We start from the raw sequence: 7,129 nt of genomic DNA on the forward strand, positions 1-7,129 counted from the left end.
TAGGGAGCATCATGTTTGTCACCTAGCCAGCTCAGTGGCTTAACTGCAAATGATGAACTGGGCTAGGAGTCTATCTTGGATTTTTTTTTTTTTTTTTTTTTATTTTTTGTGTTTTGACTTGTTGGCTTCTGTCAGGGTTCCCTTCCCACTCTGAACTCTGGGGTACAGGTGTGGGGACCCGCATGAAAGACCCCATAAGCTTATTCCTACAGGCTTAGGTTAAAACTTCCCCAAGGCATAAATCTCTATTTGTCCTTGGACAGATGGTGTGCTGCCACCACCAAGTGATTTAGACAAAGGTTCAGGGAAAGGACCACTTGGAGTTCCTATTCCCTCAGTGTATCCCCCCAAGCCCTTACACCCCCTTTCCTGGGGAGGCTTGAGAATAATAACCTAACCAATTGGTTACAAGTGATCAGAGACCCAAACCCCTGGGTCTTGAGGACACTGAAAATCAATCCAGTTCTTAAAAGAAGAATTTTATTTAAAGAAAAATTCACAGCCATGAAAAACACATCATGGACTGTGAAATCTGGTCTTTTGTGTGCTTTTACTCTATACTATACAGATTTCACAGGGAAGACCAGCATTTCTCAAATTGGGGGTCCTGACCCAAAAGGGAGTTGCGGGGGGGGGGGGGGGGTGTTGCAAGATTATTTTAGGGAGGTCACGGTATTCCCTCCTTTACTTCTGCGCTGCCTTCAGAATTGGGCAGCTGGAGAGTGGCGGCTGCTGACTGAGGACCCAGCTCTGCAGGCAGCAGTGCAGAAGTAAGGGGGGCAATATCATACCATGCCATCCTTACATCTACGCTTCTGCTGGCGGTGGCTCTGCCTTCAGAGCTCGGATCACAGCCAGCAGCCACCGCTCTCCAGCTGCCCAGCTCTGAAGGCAGCACCACGAGCAGCAGCAGCGCAGAAGGGTAGCAGTACCGCACCCCCCTACAATAACCTTGTGACCCCCCCTCCCGCCCCAACTCCTTTTTGAGTCAGGATCCCTACAATTACAATACCGTGAAATTTCAGATTTAAACAGCTGAAATAATGAAATTTGTTTTTTTAAATCCTATGACCGTGAAATTGACCAAAATGGGCTGTGAATTTGGTAGGGGCCTACTTGTATGCTCTTCCTTGGGGACCTGGTGGTGAGAGACAAAGGACAAGCCCTGTCCCTGGCATGCCAAATAAGTGCGATGGTTCAGACCCCAACACTCAAAGGAAAGTGAAACATAGCAATGGAGAGCTGAAGGAAAGCTAACCCCGGCTACGTGGCGACTCAGACTATTCATTTAGATACCCCCAGCCTTCCATGTCCAAATCTAACAACTTCTTGCTCATAATAGGGATGTACTTAACCTATAGGTTTATATACTAAGCCTTTTAGCTTATTATCATTTTCGTCACCTATTGCTAAAACAAGTTTGTGGTTTAACTGCCAATGATGCTATCCTAAAATATTCAAGTCCAATATCAGTTCAGTGTTCCTGCAGTTGCCTGTTTTTATTCTATACCAACTCCCTCTGTTGAGCAAGCTATTCCTAGTTCCCCAAAACCTAGAGTAACTGTCGGGCCATTTTATCTTTGCTAGGCGTCACAGGCCGACCTTACTTATGTGAACTTGATTAAGCCAATGTCTTACAGGATACAGGCCTGTAGGTTCCTTGTGTTGTGCCTGAGTAAAATAAAAGACTAAGCTATCTCTGTGGGCTATGTTCTCTCTCCATGTGTTTGACTATATAACACAGTCTTCCTGAGAATATTTTTGTCACAGGAACATGGACAAAATTAGGTTTAACTGGATGAATAGGAAAAGGAATGCATCCGATGAAGTGAGCTGTAGCTCACAAAAGCTTATGCTCAAATAAATTGGTTAGTCTCTAAGGTGCCACAAGTACTCCTTTTCTTTTTAGGAAAAGGAAAATTGTTCAACATTGTTTCAAATGTGATATGGCAGTAAAGCTATTCTTTTGATTTTTTCCCCTTGTGGAAGTATAACATTGTATAAGTATAACGTTGTATAAGGGGACATGCTGGATACATTGTATATGAGAGGGCATGCCAAACATGTTACAAAGTATCTGAGGGAGCACACGTAGGGACAGTTAGCTTTTGAATGGAGAAGCAATTAAGATAGAGCCAGCACGTCTAAGAAGCAGGCATCAGAATGGAAGGTGTGAAGGGCAATTAGTTAAGTTAACTGGAAGCTGTTAAAGGAGATTGTTAAGGGTGGCAGGTAATTGAAGATATGTGACTGGTCTCAGGGGTCTCAAAGGGTGGTGACTAAAAATCTTTTTCTTCTTTTGTCTGTAACTTCTCTGTAACTTGTTCTCCAAAAAACTGTATAAATTAAGAGACACAAGCCCCACTCGGGGGGCTCACTTCTAAATGTATTAGCAGAGCAGCTTTGCTAATAAAACAGAGTGGTCTGATAAATTGTGAGTCTGAGTCAAACTTTGACACCCTTAATAGTTAGGATTATATTGATGAAGTGCTATGCTATTTACCCAAGTTTTTCTGTGCTATTGTCTCATTAAAACTATGCCAATCTCTACACAGACAAAATTGATTAAGCTAAATTCATCCCTGGGGAACTCTGTACATCAGTGAAGTTAAACTGGAAATGATTCTGGCTCATAGCCTTCACTGGCCAGTGTAGAATCAGATCCCTTCTCTATATTAACCATGCATTGCTTTAATTTGCGCTCCTTACAAAGTGTTAAGTATCCTCTTTCAGAGTGAAGATCAAGAGATCACAACCAGAACAAGGGATGTGACATACTATGGGTTAGATTCTTTTTTGTGATTCACAAATACTGTCTCTGTTTTACACAGTTCACAATGGACATGCTCTGTGACTGGCGAGACCATCGAAGAAAATCAGATGGTCCAATTTTTCCTGGTGTGTAATTCTAAGTTGTAATGAGGCTTCATTTGTAGAGCCCAATGAAAATACACAAATTGGAGAAACTTCAATATTTAAAACCACAGTTCTCTGATAGGCCTTTTGCTGTAAACTCAGTTTATCTATGGATTCAAGTAACCAAAGTCCATCTATGTCCCCTACTTTGGGTACAATTTTCAAAAGTGCTTAACATTGTTAACAGAAGTGCACCGTTTAATTTACACCATCTGGTCAAAGAGTGGTCATCAACAAGACACAACAGGGTGCGTCAAACTGGAACAGCTTCTGTTTTGACTGCAATTTTAAAAAATGCTTACAGTTGTTAGTAGAAGAGCGTCATTTAATTAACACCATCTGGTCCAAGTGTTATATTTCTGTGATGATATATGAAGGGAGTCCACTGTGCCTCAGGTGCATTGTTAGGTATGAGGCCCGTAATCACCCCCCAAAAAGCAGTGATGTTGCATATCCTGGAGTGTCTTAATATAATTTTATAAAACTGCTTTGTAGAAATAATATTGCAAATAAATAATTTGCTACAAATAATTTAGAGAGAACTGTGCACTTAAAGCAATTATGTTTACAATTTAAACATATGTAAAGCTTATTTGTACTTGTTTGGCTGCCTCTTATCAGGACCAGGAATCTCCCTGACCTTCTCCCTCATTATCCCAGGTTCCTTTTCACTGTTTAGATGTATGTTTAGATTCTTATGCTGCACCATAACTGTGGTACCTAATTGTGGTATCCTCAGCATAACTTCGGCTAGTCCATCCTTGAAATAACTAGAGAGCCGTTTTTGATTTATTTTGTATCTTTGGAGCAGCCTGGGACTGAATCCCAATCCAGCTGCATTTTGAAGTGGTCCAAAGAGGCACTGCTGAGAAACATGTCTTAGGCCTGGTCTACACTATGAGTTTGTCGGATTTAGCAGCATTAAATCCGAATTAACCCTGCACCCGTCCACACAACAAAGCCATTTTTTTCTACATAAAGGGCTCTTAAAACCAATTTCTGTACTCCTCCCCAATGAGGGGATTAGCACTGAAATCGACATCGCCGTTTCGAATTAGGGTTAGTGTGGACGCAATTTGAAGGTGTTGGCCTCCGGGAGCTATCCCACAGTGCACCATTGTGACCGCTCTGGACAGCATTCTGAACTCAGATGTACTGGCCAAGTGTACAGGGAACTTTTGAATCTCATTCCCTGTTTGGCCAGGCGAGCTCATCAGCACAGGTGACCATGCAGAGCTCATCAGCACAGCTGACCATACAGTCCCAGAATCGAAAAAGAGCTCCAGCATGGACCATATGGGAGGTACGGGATCTGATCGCTGTGTGGGGAGAGGAATCCGTGCTATCAGAACTACGTTCCAAAAGACGAAATGCCAAAACATTTCAAAAAATCTCAGAAGCCATGAGGGACAGAGGCTACATCAGGCTACACAGAGGCTACACAGTGCCGTGTGAAACTTAAGGAGCTCAGACAAGCATACCAGAAAACCAAAGAATCAAACGGACACTCCGGGACAGAGCCCCAGACATGCCGCTTCTATGCTGAGCTGCATGCAATTCTAGGGGGGGTTGCCACCGCTACCCAACCCCTGTCCGTGGACTCCGAGGATGGGATACTCTCCGCCATGGCTGAGGATTTTGCAGATGGGAAAGATGAGGAGGAGGACGAGCTTGGGGAGAGCACACAGCACACCATTCTCCCCGACAGCCAGGATCTTTTTATAACCCTGACTGAAATACACTCCCAACCCAACGAAGCCGGAGAAGGGACCTCTGGTGAGTGTACCTTTTTAAATATAATACATGTTATAAAAGCAAGCATTTTTTAATGATTAAGTAGCCCTGAGGACTTGGGATGCATTTGTGGCCAGTACTGCTACTGGAAAAGTCTGTTAACGCCTCTGGGGATGGAGCGGAAATCTTCCAGGGACATCTCCATGAAGCTCTCCTGGAGGTACTCTAAAAGCCTTTGCAGAAGGCTTCTGGGGAGAGCAGGCTTATTCCGTCCTCCATGGTAGGACACTTTACCATGCCATGCTAGGAGCAAGTAATCTGGTATCATTGCATGACAAAGCCTGGCAGCGTATGGTCCCGGTGTTTGCTGGCATTCAAGCAACATCCATTCTTTATCTCTCAGTGTTATCTTCAGGAGAGTGATATCATTCATGGTAACCTGGTTGAAATAGGGGAATTTGATTAAGGGGACATTCTGTAAAGGCCTATACGCTAAGAATTTAGGGGTATTCTTATCACTTGGCTAGTTAGAGGTATAAAAGAGAGAATCAAAATCACTGTCTACCGGTGTAAGGTCCTTCTCTTATGAAAGTCTGAGGCCCTGTTCTTAGGCTAAGGCCTTTGGCTAAGCAACAGAGGCAGCCATAAGCTGGGAAGCAACCAGTCACCTCCTCACGTTCCAAACTAGTCACATTGAAATAAGATGCTATTGGGCTGTTAGGAATACAATCCTGTCCTGATAGTGCCTATCACCTCCAGAGAAAGGGAAGTGCCTAAAAAATGTAAAAGGAAACTTAGTTTGATAGCATCCTGTCTGGCAAGAACTCACTTATCAATAGCTGGGATGTGAAATCCTCACTTCTGTATTGTTTTGTCATTATAGTTCCCACTTTGCTATTATTTGTCTGTATAATCTCTGTCTGGTTCTCATTGTTCCTGTCTGCTGTATAATTAATTTTGCTGGGTGTAAACTAATTAAGGTGGTGGGATATAATTAGTTACATAATCATGTTACAATATGTTAGGATTGGTTAGTTAAATTTCAGGAAAATGATTGGTTAAGGTATAGCTAAGCAGAACTCTAGTTTTACTATATAGTCTGCAGTCCATCAGGAATTGGGGGTGTGTGGGGGGGGGGAATGGGAACAGGGAATGGTGGTGGGGAAATTGGAATCATGTTTTGCTAAAGGGGGAAATGGGAACAGGGAATGGGGGTGGGGAATTTGGAATCCTGTTTGGTTAAGGGCAGGAATGGGAACAGGGACACAGGTCTAAGGCTCTGTGGTGTCAGAGCTGGGAAGGGGGACACTAAGGAAGGAAACTGGAATCATGCTTGCTGGAACTTCACCCCAATAAACATTGAATTGTTTGCACCTTTGGACTTCGGGTATTGTTGCTCTCTGTTCATGCGAGAAGACCAGGGAAGTAAGTGGATGAAGGAATAAGCCCCCTAACCTTTCACTCCCTTTTTTTCCTCCAGCAGCTGCAAATGTTTCAAGCCTCAGCCTCTGGGACAGAGGAGGATCTCAGATAAGGCGGCGAAAAAAACGCACGCGTCATGACCTGTTCTCTGAGCTCATGCAGTCATCCGGCACTGACAGAGCTGTGTGGAGGGACATAATAGCAGAGTACAGGATGGTGGCTGATGAACGTGAGGAGAGGTGGCGGCAGGAAGATCAGAGGAGGCATGAGGAAACACTGGGGATATTGCGGGATCAAACAGACATGCTCCGGCATCTAGTGGAGGTTCTTGAATGGCAGCAGGATCACAGACTGCCGCTGCAACCCCTGCTTTACCGCCCTCCCTCCTCCTCAAGTTCCATAGCCTCCTCACCCAGACACCCAAGAACGCGGGGTGGGAGGCTCCGGGCACCTAACCACTCCACCCCAGTGGACAGCCCAAGCAACAGGAGGCTGGCATTCAACAAGTTTTAAAGTGGCCTTTTCCTTCCCTCCTGCCCTCCTCCCACACCCCACCCTGGCTACCTTGTGAGTTATCTCCCTATTTTTATAATCAGTTAATAAAGAATACATGTTTTTTAAACGATAGTGACTTTATTTCCTTTGCAAGCAAGCTGTGATCAAAAGCGGGAGGGCGGGTGACTTACAGGGAATTAGAGTCAACCAAGGGGATGGGTTTTCATCAAGGAGAAACAAACAGAAGTGTCACACAGTACCCTGGCCAGTCATGAAACTGGTTTTCAAAGCTTCTGTGATGTGCACCGCTTCCTGCTGTGCTCTTCTAATCTCCCTGGTGTCTGGTGGCCAGGCGATTTGCATCAACCTCCCACCCCACCATAAACATCTCCCCCTTACTCTCACAGAGATTGTGGAGCACACAACAAGCAGCAATAACAATGGGAATATTGGTTTCGCTGAGGTCTGAGCGAGTCAGTAAACTGCACCAGCGACCCTTTAAACATCCAAATGCACACTCTACCACCATTCTGCACTTGCTCAGCCTATAGTTGAACAGCTC

At 44.4% G+C, this 7,129-nt stretch overlaps 1 pseudogene; it reads left to right on the forward strand.

Annotated features, from left to right (window-relative positions):
- Positions 1-4,144: 4,144 nt before the first annotated feature.
- LOC141984485 (uncharacterized) lies at positions 4,145-6,585 on the forward strand (annotated as a pseudogene).
- Positions 6,586-7,129: the final 544 nt, after the last annotated feature.

Source organism: Natator depressus, chromosome 3 (genome assembly GCF_965152275.1).
Source record: "Natator depressus isolate rNatDep1 chromosome 3, rNatDep2.hap1, whole genome shotgun sequence".
Classification (NCBI taxonomy): Eukaryota; Metazoa; Chordata; order Testudines; family Cheloniidae; genus Natator; species Natator depressus.